Consider the following 17,214-nt stretch of genomic DNA (forward strand, 5'->3'; position numbering starts at 1 on the left):
AGCAGCCTTTTCACTAGTTGCAGGGGCAACAGTCTAGAAGGCTGGCTGATCGGTTCTTGTAACATCAACCAAAACGGCCTTGCTGTGCAGGTAACGCGAGCGGCTGTAGATAAATGGAAAAAACTACAACCGTAATTTTTCCCCAGGTCATGCAGCTCAACTGTATGGCTAAATGATGATGGCATTCTGTTGGGTAAAATATTCGGGAGGTAAAACAGTGCCCCATTTGGATATCCGGGCGGGGACTACTCAGGAAGAAGTCGCCATCAGGAGAAACAAAACTCATTCTACGGATCGGAGCATGGAATGTTAGATCCCTTAATCGGGCAGGTAGGTTAGAAAATTTAAAAAGGGAAATGGATAGATTGAAGTAAGATATAGCGGGAATTAGTTAAGTTCGATGGCAGGAGGAACAGGACTTCTGATCAGGTGAATACAGGGCTGTAAATACAAAATCCAATAGCGGTAATGACGGACTGTATTTAATAATGAACAAGGCAATAGGGATGCGAGTAAGCTACATTGAACAGATAGCGAATGCGTTATCGTAGCCAAGGCAGACACGCCTACCAGAGCAGTACAAGTTTATATGCCAACGATTTCCGTAGATGATGAAGAGATTGAAGAAATATACGATGATATAAAAGAAATTATTCAGATAGTTAAGGGACGGAGATTTAATTGTGATGGGGTACGAGAAGTTGATAGTAGAAAAGGAAGAGAAGGAAAAATAGTAGGTGAATATGGACTGGGGGAAAGGAATGAAACAGAAAACCGCCTCTTACAATTTTGCACGCAGCATAATTTAATCGTCGCTATCACTTGGTTTGAGAATCATAAAAGAAGTTTGTATACGTGGAAAAGACCTGGAGACACCGGAAGGTTTCAGATTGATTATGTAATTGTTAGATAGAGGTTTAGGAACCAGATTTTAAATCGTAAGTCATTTGTAGTGGCGAATGTGGACTCCGACTAAAATTTATTTGTTATGAACTGTAGATTAAAACTGGAGAAATTGCAAAAAGGTACGAAATTAAGGAGATAGGGCCAGGATAATTTGAAAGAACCAGAGGCTGTTGAGAGTTTCAGAGGAAGCGTTAGACAACAACTGACTAGAACAGGAGAAAGAAATACAGTAGTAGACGAATGGGTACCTTTAAGAGACGAAATAGTGAAGGCAGCAGAGGATAAAATCGGTCAAAATACAAGATCTACAAGAAATCCTTGTATAACACAAGAGATATTGAATTTAATTGATGAAAGGAAAAAATTTAAAAATTCAGCAGATGAAGCAGACGCAAGAGAATACAAATGTCTAAAAATGAGATTGATAGGAAGTGCAAAATGGCTAAGTAAGAATGGCTAGAGGACAAACTTAAGAATTTAGAAACACATTTCGCTTGGGGAAAGATAAATGTCGCCTTAAGGAAGATTAAGGCGGCCTTTGGAAAAAAGATAAGCAGCTGTATGAATATGAATGGCTCACATGGAAAACGAGTCGTAAGTGAACAAGAGAAAACTGGAATGTGGAAGGAGTGTATAGATGGTCTATACAAGGGAGATTAACTTGAAGGCAATATTATAGAAAGGGTAGTGGACGTAGCTGAAGATGAGATGGAAGATATGATACTGCAAGAAGAATCCGACAGAGTTCTGAAAGATCTAAGTCGAAACAAGGCCCCATACACCGTCAAAATTACTGATAGCCTTTGGAGAGCCAAGCATGACAAAATTCTTTCATCTGGGTGCAAGACGTGTGAGACAGGCGAAATAACGCTCAGACTTCAAGAAGAATGTAGTAATTCCAATTCCAAAGAAAGCAGCAGTTGCTGACAAGTGTTAACATTACCGAAGTATCAGTTTAATAAGTCATAGTTTAAAAATACTAATACCAGTCCTTTACAGAAGACTGGAGAAACTGATAGAAACCGACCTCGGGGAAGATCAGTTTGGAATCCGGAGAAGTGTAAGAACACGCGAGGCAATACTGACCCAACAACTTATCATAGTTGATAGGTTGAGGAAAGACAAACCTATGTTTATAGCTTATATAGCTTATAAGACTTAGAGAAAGCTTTTGACAATATTGACGATATACTCTCTTTGAAAATCTGGAGGTAGTTGGGGTAAAATACAGCGAGCGATAGGCTATTTGTAGCTTGTACAGAAACCAGATGGCAGTAATAAGACTCGAAGGGTATGAAAGGAAAGCACTTATTGAGAAGTGCCTATGCCCGATGTTATAGAGTCTGTACATGGAGCATGCAGTAAAGGAATCCAAAAAATAAATAAATAAATAAAATAAAATTGGAGTAGGAATTATAGTTCAGGGAGAAGAAATAAGAAGTTTAAGGTCTGTAGATGACATTGTAACTCTTGGAAGAGCAGTCAAACAGTTTGGACAGTGTCTTGAAAGGAGCATATAAGACGAACAAAAACAAAATCAAAACAAGGATAGTGGAAGGCAATCGAATAGAATCAGCTGATGCTAAAGACCTGGCCAGACAGAAAGACGTCTGGCGTCGTGGTTCCCGCAGCGGCGGTCGGCAGCGCCTTTCAGCGGCGAGTGATGCCACACAGGTGGTGGTGGTGGTTAGTGTTTAACGTCCCGTCGACAACGAGGTCATTAGAGACGGAGCGCAAGCTCGGGTTAGGGAAGGATTGGGAAGGAAATCGGCCGTGCCCTTTCAAAGGAACCATCCCGGCATTTGTCTGAAACGATTTAGGGAAATCACGGAAAAACTAAATCAGGATGGCCGGAGACGGGATTGAACCGTCGTCCTCCCGAATGCGAGTCCACTGCGCCACCTCGCTCGGTGATGCCACACAGGAAGCGGTTCCCATAGAGCGGCTGATAGCGGTACCCGACAAAAATGAGTTTTTCTGAATTTCTTGCTGCAAAAAATATCGTATATGTATGTAAATAAATCAAAATCACGTCAACTCCTTTAATTAGTTTTTCGGTATAGATTCTCTTCCTTCTCATGCGATTCTGAAGGAACTATTTGGCACAAAAAGTTGATATTTGCATGTCTTATAGTTTCACATTATAGCTTGATGATGAAGAGCCAATTTTGTCGATGTTCGTCGTAATTACTGTGCCACCTACATTCCAAACACTATGTAACATAAATTTTGAAGGGTTTGCAGTGAAAAATGTGGTCGCTGGCTACTTTACGTTTCCTTCGTCTTAGGTGACATGTTGTTGCGAACTAAATATAACTGATATATCTAAACTGTTTTATGGAGAAAATCGAAGTTAAAGTACTCTATTTGTACGCTCTGGCGACGAGCGCGGTGCCGGAGCGCTCCACGGCCAAGTACCGCAGCCTGCAGCGCAGTCGTGAATTAGTGATTGCGAATTATTGTTGTACTTACTACTGAAAGAAAATTACTAAGAAGAAGGCATTCTGCTCCAACAGTGGCATAATGGAAAAGTTGAAACATCTCCTATATTTAAGACACGGATTGACAAAAATTTCATACGACACTTATCAGTCGTCATTTATTAGACGAAGACAAAGTTCTGTGAGCTCTTCAGATTAAATATTTCCCAGTTTAACTATTTCCTATATCTGGTGAAAGAAACTTTCGGGAAGAACTCATGAAATAGATACCTGTATCCAATAACACCTGACGCGAAATTATCACTAACATTAAAGCAAGAAAAGTCAAAATACTTTGAAAATTACAGCAGTTTATCATTTGTTCTGTTGCAAATGGTGTCTTTTCATACGCTTGGCAAATATGAAAAAAAGAACAGGTCGCATTTTCACTTTTTGATAGAATATTCTATCGTTTTCAAGATATTAAAGCAAGTTCGCATTAAAATACGGTACGTTTTGCACAAGTACATAACAAGTTATCTGAATTCTGTCAACACATATGAAGCTGAGTCTGTCGTAGCCACAGAGATATTCTCTCTAGTATCTCATAACGCAATTAACTGCGGAGCCAGCTAAGCTGCATTTTCAGTAATGGGTACTTCCGTAGATTACTGCAGTATTACATTTGAATAAATGAATGCCGTTAAAGGAAAGAGAACCAAGCAAGACCTCTGAAAAACTGTACCCATTATCTAATTCCTTTCATTCTTTTTTTTTTTTTTTGTTTATCCAGACATATTTCTACATCTACATCTACATCTATATCTCCAAACTGCTGTGAAATATGTGGCAGTGGGTATGTCCTGCTGTACCAGTTGTAAAGGCTTTCTCCCGTTCGATTCACGTATGGAGCGCGGGAAAAATGACTTGTCCCAGTGACCATTTATGCTGCCCTCTCGGTGTACGTTCAATATCCCCTGTTAGTCCTGTTTGGTATGGGTCCCACACACTTGAGCAATATCCTAGGAAGGGTCAGATGAGCGATTTGTAAGCAGTCGCCTATGGAGACTGATTGCATTTCGCCAGTATTCTGCCAATAAACCAAAGTGTGATACCTGCCCTTCCCTACCCATGACTGACCTTACGTGATCGTTCCATTTCATATTTCTACAAAGTATTACAACGAAGTATTTGTACGACTGGGCTGATTCCAACTGTAACTCGTTGATATTGTAGTCATTGGATACTTCTTTTTCCGCACAATTTTACATTTCTGAACATTTAAAGCAAGTTACCATTGTGTGCATCACACTGAAATTTTAGCAACTCCTCAATGAATATTTACATAGCTTCTTTCTGACAGCACTTCACAACAGATAATTACATGATCCTCAGAAATCTGAGGCCGCCACTATCATTGTTTGTAAGGTCATAAATACAAAAACAGCAAGTGTCTCAACACACTTCCTGTTCAAATGGTTCAAATGGCTCTGAGCACTATGCGACTTAACTTCTGAGGTCATCAGTGGCCTAGAACTTAGACTAATTAAACCTAACTAACCTAAGGACATCACACACATCCGTGCCCGAGGCAGGATTCGAAACTGCGACCGCAGCGGTCACGCGGTTCCAGACTGAAGCGCCTTTAACCGCACGGCCACACCGGCCGGCACACTTCCTGTGGTACACCCGAATTTACCTCAACATCTCTTGATGATTCCCCGTCCAAGATAGCTTGCTGCATCTTTGCTAGCAAAAACTCCTCAATTCTGTCACAAATTTCATTTGATGCTCCATACGATCGTACTTTTGATAGTACGCATAGGTGTGGTACTGAGTGAAACGCTATTCGGGAACCGAGAAATACTACGTCTACCTGACCGTCTTTCAGTATGTAGTATCAGAAAAGTGCGAATTACGTTTCACATGGTTAATGTTTTCGGAATCTGAGCTGGTTGGCATGGAGGAGATCGTACTCTTCGAGAAACCTCTTTATGTTTGAGCTCAGAATGTGTTCCCAGATACAACAAATTTATGTGAACAACATGGGACGGCAGTTTTGTGGATCACTTCTACCCCCATCTTTTAGACGGATGTGACGTATACTTCCTCCCAATTACTGGGCTCAGTTTTTTGTTAGAGGGATCTACGACAGATTTTTAGTTAACAGTGTGCTAACTCTGCCGCAGTATAAAATTTCATTTGGATTTCATAGGGCCCTAGGGCTTTGTTCAGTTGCAAGCTTCCTATTTTCTTTTTTAATCAGAACTTTAATAAAAATGGCAAGGTAATGTTAATCAGAACACAGGAAGGAGTTGTGATCCAAATAACAATAGATTTATTCATTTTTAACGTCACAAGAAAAAAATGGCTAAAGAAACGTCACACAAACATTTTTATTTGACAAACTCTTTCCCTAATAGGGGGTCTATGGTGGACAAAGTGATCAGCTGGGGATCAACGCACGACACTAACCAGAACACTAAACACTTTATCTGACTTCATACGCGTGAATCCTGGGTGTGGCACAAAAACTACCCCACAGTCAAGCATCTGTACTCTACTACTCCAAAAAGAAAAATATGGTTTGAAAGACCACGGTGATGAGAAACATATATTGGATCCCTACGCCATAGCAGTGAATACTTCACCCTTCTGCTGGTCAGGGCGGCACACACGATGCGTTGAGCGACGGAAGTCACGAACGGCAGCAATCTGTTATTAATGGCGCGCATCCGAAAAAATTCAAGTACGCGGTATCGTATTCGGCTAATTCGAAACGCAGGTACTTCCCTATGAGCCTCTGAAACCTCGGTGGATTCCAGTGTGGACCTGTTTGCTGGTCTGCCAAACCATTTTGACTCCGTCGGCCGGCCGGAGTTGCCGAGCGGTTCTTGGCGCTACAGTCTGGAACCGTGTGACCGCTACGGTCGCAGGTTCGAATCCTGCATCTGGCATGGATGTGTGTGATGTCCTTAGGTTAGTTAGGTTTAAGTAGTTCTAAGTTCTAGGGGATTGATGACCACTGCAGTTAAGTCCCGTAGTGCTCAGAGCCATTTGAATCATTTTTTTACTCCATCCCACGCCTATGCGTGACGGAAAATGTCAAATGTTTAGACGGCTGACTCAAGACAAATAAATACACCCACGCATCACTTGTGGTGTGAATGATGCTAGAATCAGTACCTCTGACAGTTCAGAAGGTGACTGACATAGGCTCTGGGTGGCACGCTAGCAGAGAACATAAGTGTCACCGTTTAGGTGAGTACAAGAGTGTCCACTTATATTTCTCTCCACTCTTCTCGCCAGGTCGGTAGCAAAGCACATATGCATCCTAGAGTACTCCAACTTTATCACAAGTCAATCACGAGCTGGAGCGCCGCATTCGAAGATAGAAGACTGCTCCTTGTTCTGCATACACAGATTTTACCAATCAGAGACTTTAAAGTCAATTGAGAGAAAAGGAAAAAAATATTCAGCTTCGCGGCCTCTTTCCCAAGCGTTTACGCCGTGTATTTTGCTTACAACATGACCAGGATGGATCCACAGCCCTCCATAAAAAGACTGTTATCTCCCCCGTTCTGTCCATTTCGAACTTTTCAAAGAACTGCCATAAACTCGCTAGAAGCCTCGTACCTTCACAAATATGTTTTGTAACAGAATCTGGACATTGGGGCGCCAGTGACATGTCCCACAGAAACTCGCAGAAAGCTCACAGTTGCCTCGACGGCTTCCTGCCTAACAAGGGCCCATCCTCTGCTTTATTGCCTCTCTTCAATGCATTGCCCATTGCAGTGGCGACTTGTCAGCACTAGTCAGTCTACCTAGACGTGGCTGGCGACTGACCGGCGCCATCCAAAGTGTCTGCACAGACTGCGGACCTCAGCAGTCAGGCCCATCCTCTGCTTTATTGCCGGTCTTAAATGCGCTGCCCATTGCAGCGGCGACTTCATGGCGCAAGTCAGCCTTCCTGGACGCTGCTGCCGACCGACCGGCTCCATCCAACGTGTCTGCACAATGAGACCACGGAACTCGGCAGTCTACAAATGTTTTCACCCAAGTTCCACAGAAGAAAACACTCCCCTCGGCCCTTAGTCGCTGTACACTTTTACTGCAGTCGCTTAAATCGGCACCCCATTCCTTTGAATGCAGGTAAAGCTTGTAAGTCGGCTGTTTAGGTTTTTGTGTTGGTAACGTCACGTAGCGCTCTGTATGAAAATCACTGACTATGCTGTGTGAAGTCTGTGGCTGGTTTGCATTGTTGGAATATTTGCCATTGTAGTGTTGGGCAGGTGGATGTGAACAGCGCATAGCGTTGCGCAGTTGGAGGTGAGCCGCCAGCAGTGGTGGATGTGGGAAGTGAGATGGTCTGGACGTGTGTCCATCAGAGACAGTAAATTTGTAACACTGGATGCCATGAACTGATATATATATAATTACTTTTGAACACTGTTAAGGTAAATACATTGTTTGTTCTCTATCAAAAATCTTTCATTTGCTAACTATGCTTATCAGTAGTTAGTGCCTTCAGTAGTTTGAATCTTTTATTTAGCTGGCAGTATTGGCGCTCGCTGTATTGCAGTAGTTCGAGTAACGAAGATTCTTGTGAGATAAGTGATTCATGAAAGGTATAGGTTATTGTCAGTCAGGGCCATTCCTTTGTAGGGATTTTTGAAAGTCAGATTGCGTTGCGCTAAAAACATTGTGTGTTAGTTTAGTGATGATAAGAATAATTAAAGAGAGAAATGTCTGAGTACGTTCAGTTTTGCTCAGCTGTTTGAAAAGCAAATAATGTAAGAGATTTATCAGCACAGTAATTCATTAAACTGTCTAAGGGGGCGTTTCAAGCTTACCGCTATTCATTCACTAGAGCACACAAGCAAGAGCGTTAACTACTGCCCACTATTTCATCATGATGTATGAAGTCAGATTGTATCCAGGTATAGCAACCAAGTAATAGAGATCAACCTCCCTAAGAACATTATGCAGAATAACACTGACTCAGAAGTGAGTGTGCCCTGCAATCTCTCACAGTTTTAATAAGTAGGTAAACTCTAACTGATTGCAAATGTTTAGCATATGATTTCTCGTGAGATAGGAGGTATTACTTTAAATTTTATTGTAGAACAACTTTATGGAATAACATTTTGGTTTTTAGTGTTCGAAATAATCATGGAAATAATTCGTACTGGCAGCAGAAATATCATGTGAGGCTAGACAACTTTCGTTTGAATGCGACACATGATTGTCTTATATGAAGTCCTATTTTTTATGTCCTGCTTTCTGTTTCACTCACATGGTTGCTTACATACTTTCTGTAATATCTTTCACATGCTTTAAGATGTAATATAAACTAACTCATTTCCAGTACTTAACACTGTACTGTGCTTCATTTCATGGAACTGAAGCAGTGTGTGTGACTGGCCCATGTGGTGCTTCGATATAAATTCGAAAATGTGATACAATTTCTCTGTCTGTGTAGCTAAGCAACAGCCTCCTTCATAGCCCATCGGGGTGCACGGGCACTCTTCACCAACTTAACAGCTCTGTGCATGAGCCCAGTCTCAGTCGTTTAACACTAGAACTGCAGGATGGTCATCCAAGGACATCTGCCGTCTGGCACGTGGATGCTGTGAGCATTTGCCGAAGTTGAACGCGACTTTGAGCGGGTATGTGATTCTGTATTCTACCAACACACAAACTAGAGAAACCATGTTGCTTGGATTTGGTGGAAGATGGCCTTGGAACCTTGTCTGCTCTTTTTGCCTACAGAATTCACGGACCAAGTGGGATTAGTGAGCAGCTGTACCCTTAGATCCTTATTGGACTTATTTGGTCAGCACTGTAATGTGTAGATTGAATGAACAGTTATTTGAAGCTTTCCCCTGCCCAGTAAAGTTTCTTAAACTGTATGTTACACAAGTTTTGATTTGAATTAACCGAAATTTTATTTAAAGAGTTTACCAGGTCCAGATTGGCCAACTTAGATTGCTGAAATTGTTATGCCAGTTATTTGGGGTAGGTTCTCTAGTTCCTGTCTATCGGGTTTGAGCCCTGTTAGTAACTTACGAGTATTACATGTCCTCATTACATGTAATTAATTTTGTACTCAGGGTTGAGGCTGTTTCAGTTTTACTACCTGCTGTTCTAGTTCAAGTTAAGTGGCCGTTGTTGTTCAAATTTTATTTATATGTTCTTTTATAGAACTAGCCCGAGTTACCACAATTTAAAATAAAGCTATGTACATACTCCCCTGGCTAAGATTTGCTTTCTATCTAATTCCATGTTTGCGTCTTTAATGAGATATCCGCTACCTATTTTTGAGAGTTCAAGTAATGCTCCTCCGATTTACGTTAAGGTTATATTTCACGTTGTTTGTATAACTGCTCTTGCCTGTTGCGATCTGATATGGTTACAAGTGTTAACTGATATGTCACCTAAATGTTTATTGATGTACAATGTTTTATCTTTGAAATTGAAATGCTTTTGAAATTGAAACGTTACTTTCTCTCTGGTTTAGTAATATATAAAATGATACCGTGCTTTATTGAATTCATTTTGAGACAGAACTGCCTGAAGTGAAGCTCTACGCAAAGTCACTGTTTGAAAGGTCAAATTATTTTTGATCAAATTTGAAATACTAAAGGTTTATTGTTTATTTTATAGGATTCCTATGTACTCATTTGAGTTTGTCAAATTTCATTTGCAAAAAATATATAACAATTTCCATAAGTTGTTAAATTATTTAGCCTGGCCCAATACCACCTGCAATTCCTCGCTTTCTGTCGTGTTCAGTGATCAGCAGAGACCGCTGTCGCTACATCGAAACGAAGATGCCGTGGGTAGACGCCAGCTATGGCTACCGGATGATTGTGCTCACTTGTATCTTCTCGGCTTGACGAATAATGAAGAGTTCCCGAACTCCGTCTTTCTTGCTGCGACCGTCTTCACTGCTGACGGCTTATTGTAGTCCCTGCCGTCCTCTCAAACCCGCAACGCCCAGGTCATACAGTAGCTACACCACGCTGGCAGACGAGAAGATCGGCTCTCCGCCTTTTCGTTGCCGTCATATTACAACGCGACCGCTACAATACGTAATGTGACACTCAGCCAGCTTCCACCTGATCTGCAACTGCTGTTATACTCCGTTCATTATAAGAATAAACCAGTTGTAAACAAACTCAGACGCGATGATTAGTCAGAAGTCGTAGCACAGGTACACCGGTGTCGGTACGCTCTTAGTAGTAGGTCTTACTTATGTATTAGATATATTACAACTAAGTTACGTTAAATGAATGTTTAAGGTATACAATTGTATTAACAGCCATGAACGTTTTTCTTAATTACACTTTGGTTATGTACTTTTTATTGCAAAAATCGTGTATAGTCACTGCCTCTGCATTGATGTGCTATGATTGTCGCGCTGTTAATACGCAGTATGAAAATGACTCAACTCCGTCCTGTTCAGTAGTGAAACACACGAGTGGAACACTATTAAAAAGTTCCGAGAAATAGGTTAGTGTTAATTATGGTCATAAATTTCCAGAGATAATCGGCTTTGAAATTTTCCGAGGGACTGTTTTAGATACAATTGCAACTCAAATGCAAATTACTGTACAGCGGAATGTGTAGCATAATAGCATGGTGACTTATTGCAGCACATGATTCGCTGGCCTGGGTTAATTTATTTTCTCGTTCAATTTGAATTACCTACATCTCATAATTCTAAAATTCATCATTTTTTATGAATAATGCACGTATTCTTGTTTTTAATTACATACTGTACGCGAAATTCCTGTTTTCATTTCAAATATTACTTCTGAATTATCGATATTTTATGAAAGACTGTTAACAAAGGTTGCTTCAGTTAAGAAAACATAATAATTTATTTTTAAGGCAAAAATTAAAAACTAAATACTGTTTATTTGGCCTATGTCCATTATTTTATACCAGAGATGTGTCGTAGAAACATGAAAAACAGTCATTTTCACAGCTTCGAGCACGCCATACAAATGCTGCATTTTTACATTTGCAACTGTACGTCTACAATATGAAACCAACAGAACTGATCTGAAGCCAAGTTAAGGGATTTGGTCCCAGAAATAAGAAGACTGTTAAGCTGCCAAACGTACTGGATATAACACACGCAGCTTTTTCATGTCACTGCCGAACGTTGGCTGGATATAGAATGACACGTCATGAAAGGAGAGGAGAAAATGCGGCACCGCTTCGTGGATCCTGTTGTCGATCGACTCGTTATCAACGTAGCAGATGAGAGTTTCAGTACTGAAATCTATTTCTCGGATTCAGATAAGGAAGGAGCTAAGAGATTACCAGACTACTGACTGTAATTAATACCTTTAGTGGTTTCAGTATTAAACAGTACGGTGAAATCCTTACAGTATACTTTTGCATCATACATGGCTCGCTCAGGAAAATTACGCTGTGCTTAAGTCAGGAATTTTTGTCACTCTTGTTTGCGATTATAATACTATGTCAAGTGAGAACTAGAGCATTTTATACTTTCCGTCTGGTCACCTAAGAAGCGCGCAGTAATGCTGATATTTTGCCGATTATTTCATTATCTTTAAAAACTAAATAACGTTCGAAGCTATATTGTTTCATTGCCCGTCTCTTTTTACGTCTGAACTGCAACTGCTCACATTATTGCAGGCTAGTTGGACCGCTGGTTGGCCAGTGGTGTGCCGGTAAAGCTTTTGTCCTGCACATTATCGCTTATCTATGTGCGTGTAACACAGCATAAAACGTATACTTTTGATCGTACTTGACTGTACTGATCACAACTTGGCTTCCGCTCCAAGTGAAACGAAATCCAATGAGATTCAACAAGCAAACGCGGAAGAATACATGGCGTAATATTTACATCAGGTTTATTCTTATGATGAACGGAGTATAGCCTTGGAATGGATCAAAACAACTCGTCGGCTGGTGCCGAATAAATTCTGTACCACACATTTTGGAGTGGAGCGCTACTGCCTGTGACGATGTGGATGCACGGTGACCCAGATATTCTGCTCTGAATCTAGCCAGAAATACTCGAGAAAGTTCACGTAGTGTAATTTTTTCGTCCAAGCGCACATGCATTATCCAACTGGACTACAGTATCTGTGCATAACTGTTCGAAATAGCAATAGAATCAAGGAATGATCGTTACACACACATTAAGTTCCCACCGTGTTTAACTACTACAAGTATATAAATCAGCACATGAGCTTCTCTACACTTTCGTCGAAGACAGAAGAACATGATCTGGTGGACAGAGGCTGAAGATGACTCAGCAGACAATGTTATTCCCTTCCAATAATCACCGGTTCATATTGCGTAGTATCGCGACCATGTGTTCACGTTATAATTTATTGTTCAGCGATTCCGATCAAAGTGATTCCTTTTCCATGATTATGTCTTCCCTAGAACAGTGACCAGTTACTTCTATACAAGTAAGAGGTTCACAGTCTTTAGTACACTCACACCAGTGCTTCTGGTCGGTGATCTTCAAGAGAGAGATACTGCTTGTATTCTAGTATACCAACCTGAAACATGAACGAATTACATAACACGACATTAGCACCATAAAACGGGATGAATATAGTTTCCAGCTTTAAAAGAGAGAAATTGATAATTCTGTACAGAAATATGAAAAACAAAATTACACAGGAATACAGGTCTTGTACCCAACTTTAAACTTACATTTGGGACATAGCTTATGCTGTTATAATATAAAGAAATAATAACTTGGTGGTTCTATTCACTCCACAGAGAAACTGTCTGGTATGAAGACGGACATGTCAAAATTTGGTTTGGATCTCGGAAAACCAGAAATAAAATTTATCAGATTCAAGGAAGTTTCATTTAATACAAAAACTAGAAACACAGCATCAGTTGTTGCCTTTTATTCTTTTTTGGCTATAAAATCTGTTATGTGTCTAATTAGCTTATTGTGTCAATTCACGAGACACCCCGCATTTCCCAGGTATTTATTTATAGCTGCGCGTCCACGCCCGTACCATGCAGCGACTAGCCTTGTGCGTAATGTTTATGACGTCATATCTCCTGAACTATGTGTCATACAGTGATATACTTCCGTAGGTAGATTCAGCGACATATGCGGATACTCTCTGAAAAATGTGTTCTGAGTAGAATTAGTAACAACGAAGTTATAAAATTATACGTCCTTTATGATGCGGCAGTTGTTCACGCAACTCGTAGTTTATGACGCCGTGAACTACGTATCGTACCATGATATAATTTTGCGCTTACATTCAGTGGTATACGTGGGCACTGTCTGTAAAATGTATCGCCAAATTAATTATTAGTAAAGAAATAACAAATTGTAATGTCCTGCCTCATGCGGTACTTTTCTGTATGAACAGCGGAAAAGTAGTATCCAATAAACCTTTTCGATTCATCATTCTGTAGAGAAAAAAAATTCATGAAGTTTTGAAATTATGTGTAAAGTATGTTAAGTGCTCTCATTTTCTAATACTGGGTGAATAAAGTCTGGGAATTAATGCATCGTGGCTACGCTACCTTTTCACCCCTCCTTCCCCACACCCCCGCCCAACAATCCACTCGCCTTTGATAGGCAAGTGGTACTTACCCCACAGTGATTATCGCCGGGCAGTAGATTTGTGAGTACCAAGTTTGGCTGATGTCGGTCCAGTTGTTTAGGAGATGTGGAACACATACACACACACACACACACACACATATATATATATATATATATATATATATATATATATATATATATATATACAGGGTGTTTCAAAAATGACCGGTATATTTGAAACGGCAATACAAACTAAACGAGCAGCGATAGAAATACACCGTTTGTTGCAATATGCTTGGGACAACAGTACATTTTCAGGCAGACAAACTTTCGAAATTACAGTAGTTGCAATTGTTAACAACAGATGGCGCTGCGGTTTGGGAAACTCTATAGTACGATATTTTCCACATATCCACCATGCGTAGCAATAATAAGGCGTAGTCTCTGAATGAAATTACCCGAAACCTTTGACAACGTGTCTGGCGGAATGGCTTCACAGGCAGATGAGATGTACTGCTTCAGCTGTTCAATTGTTTCTGGATTCTGGCGGTACACCTGGTCTTTCACGTGTCCCCACAGAAAGAAGTCACAGGGGTTCATGTCTGGCGAATAGGGAGGCCAATCCACGCCGCCTCCTGTATGTTTCGGATAGCCCAAAGCAATCACACGATCATCGAAATATTCATTCAGGAAATTAAAGACGTCGGCCGTGCGATGTGGCCGGGCACCATCTTGCATAAATCACGAGGTGTTCGCAGTGTCGTCTAAGGCAGTTTGTACCGCCACAAATTCACGAAGAATGTCCAGATAGCGAGATGCAGTAATCGTTTCGGATCTGAAAAATGGGCCAATGATTCCTTTGGAAGAAATGGCGGCCCAGACCAGTACTTTTTGGGGATGCAAGGACGATGGGACTGCAACATGGGGCTTTTCAGTTCCCTATATGCGCCAGTTCTGTTTATTGACGAAGCCGTCCAGGTAAAAATAAGCTTCGTCAGTAAACCAAATGCTGCCCACATGCATATCGCCGTCATCAATCCTGTGCACTATATCATTAGCGAATGTCTCTCGTGCAGCAATGGTAGCGGCGCTGAGGGGTTGCCGCGTTTGAATTTTGTATGGATAGAGGTGTAAACTCTGGCGCATGAGACGATACGTGGACATTGGCGTCATTTGGACCGCAGCTGCAACACGGCGAACGGAAACCCGAGGCCGCTGTTGGATCACCTGCTGCACTAACTGCGCGTTGCCCTCTGTGGTTGCCGTACGCGGTCGCCCTACCTTTCCAGGACATTCATCCGTCACGTTCCCAGTCCGTTGAAATTTTTCAAACAGATCCTTTATTGTATCGCTTTTCGGTCCTTTGGTTACATTATACCTCCGTTGAAAACTTCGTCTTGTTGCAACAACACTGTGTTCTAGGCGGTGGAATTCCAACACCAGAAAAATCCTCTGTTCTAAGGAATAAACCATGTTGTCCACAGCACACTTGCACATTGTGAACAGCACACGCTTACAGCAGAAAGACGACGTACAGAATGGCGCACCCACAGACTGCGTTGTCTTCTATATCTTTCACATCACTTACAGCGCCATCTGTTGTTGAAAATTGTAACTACTGTAATTTCGAAAGTTTGTCCGCCTGAAAATGTACTGTTGTCCCAAACACTTTGCAACAAACGGTGTATTTCTATCGCTGCTCGTTTAGTTTTTATTGCCGTTTCAAATATACCGGTCATTTTTGAAACACCCTGTATATATATATATATATATATATATATATATATATATACGTACATTTTTATAATATGTATGGATTAAATTAATGAACTTTGTTTGTTTGTTAAATATAAATATATATATATTTATATATATATCACAACGGAGGGGTATCTGTTGAGAGGCCAGACAAACGTGTGGTTCCTGAAGAGAAGCAGCAGCCTTTTCAGTAGTTGCAAGGGCAACAGTCTGGATGATTGACTGATCCGGCCTTGTAACAATAACCAAAACGGCCTTGCTGTGCTGGTACTGCAAACGGCTGAAAGCAAGGGGAATCTACAGCCGTAATTTTTCCCGAGGGCATGCAGCTTTACTGTATGATTAAATGATGATGGCGTCCTCTTGGGTAAAATATTCCGGAGGTAAAATAGTCCCCCATTCGGATCTCCGGACTACTCAAGAGGATGTCGTTATCAGGAGATTCCGTAGAAACTCTGGAACACGTGAGGCAATACTGACCTTACAACTTATCTTAGAAGAAAGATTAAGGAAAGGCAAACCTACGTTTCTAGCATTTGTAGACTTAGAGAAAGCTTTTGACAATGTTGACTGGAATACTCTCTTTCAAATTCTGAAGGTGGCAGGGGTAAAATATAAGGAGCGAAAGGCTATTTACAATTTGTATAGAAACCAGATGGCAGTTATAAGAGTCGAGGGACATGAAAGGGAAGCAGTGGTTGGGAAGGGAGTAAGACAGGGTTGTAGCTTCTCCCCGATGTTGTTCAATCTGTATATTGAGCAAGCAGTAAAGGAAACAAAAGAAAAATTCGGAGTAGGTATTAAAATCCATGGAGAAGAAATAAAAACGTTGAGGTTCGCCGATGACATTGTAATTCTGTCAGAGACAGCAAAGGACTTGGAAGAGCAGTTGAATGGAATGGACAGTGTCTTGAAAGGAGGATATAAGATGAACATCAACAAAAGCAAAACGAGGATAATGGAATGTAGTCGAATTAAGTCGGGTGATGCTGAGGGAATTAGATTAGGAAATGAAACACTTAAAGTAGTAAAGGAGTTTTGCTATTTGGGGAGCAAAATAACTGATGATGGTCGAAGTAGAGAGGATATAAAATGTAGACTGGCAATGGCAAGGAAAGCGTTCCTAAAGAAGAGAAATTTGTTAACATCGAGTATAGATTTAAGTGTCAGGAAGTCATTTCTGAAAGTATTTGTATGGAGTGTAGCCATGTATGGAAGTGAAACATGGACGATAAATAGTTTGGACAAGAAGAGAATAGAAGCTTTCGAAATGTGGTGCTACAGAATAATGGTAAAGATTAGATGGGTAGATCACATAACTAATGAGGAAGTATTGAATAGGATGGGGGAGAAGAGAAGTTTGTGGCACAACTTGACCAGAAGAAGGGATCGGTTGGTAGGACATGTTCTGAGGCATCAAGGGATCACCAATTTAGTATTGGAGGGCAGCGTGGAGGGTAAAAATCGTAGAGGGAGACCAAGAGATGAATACACTAAGCAGATTCAGAAGGATGTAGGTTGCAGTAGGTACTGGGAGATGAAGAAGCTTGAACAGGATAG

Source organism: Schistocerca serialis, chromosome 2, assembly GCF_023864345.2.
Source record: "Schistocerca serialis cubense isolate TAMUIC-IGC-003099 chromosome 2, iqSchSeri2.2, whole genome shotgun sequence".
Classification (NCBI taxonomy): domain Eukaryota; kingdom Metazoa; phylum Arthropoda; class Insecta; order Orthoptera; family Acrididae; genus Schistocerca; species Schistocerca serialis.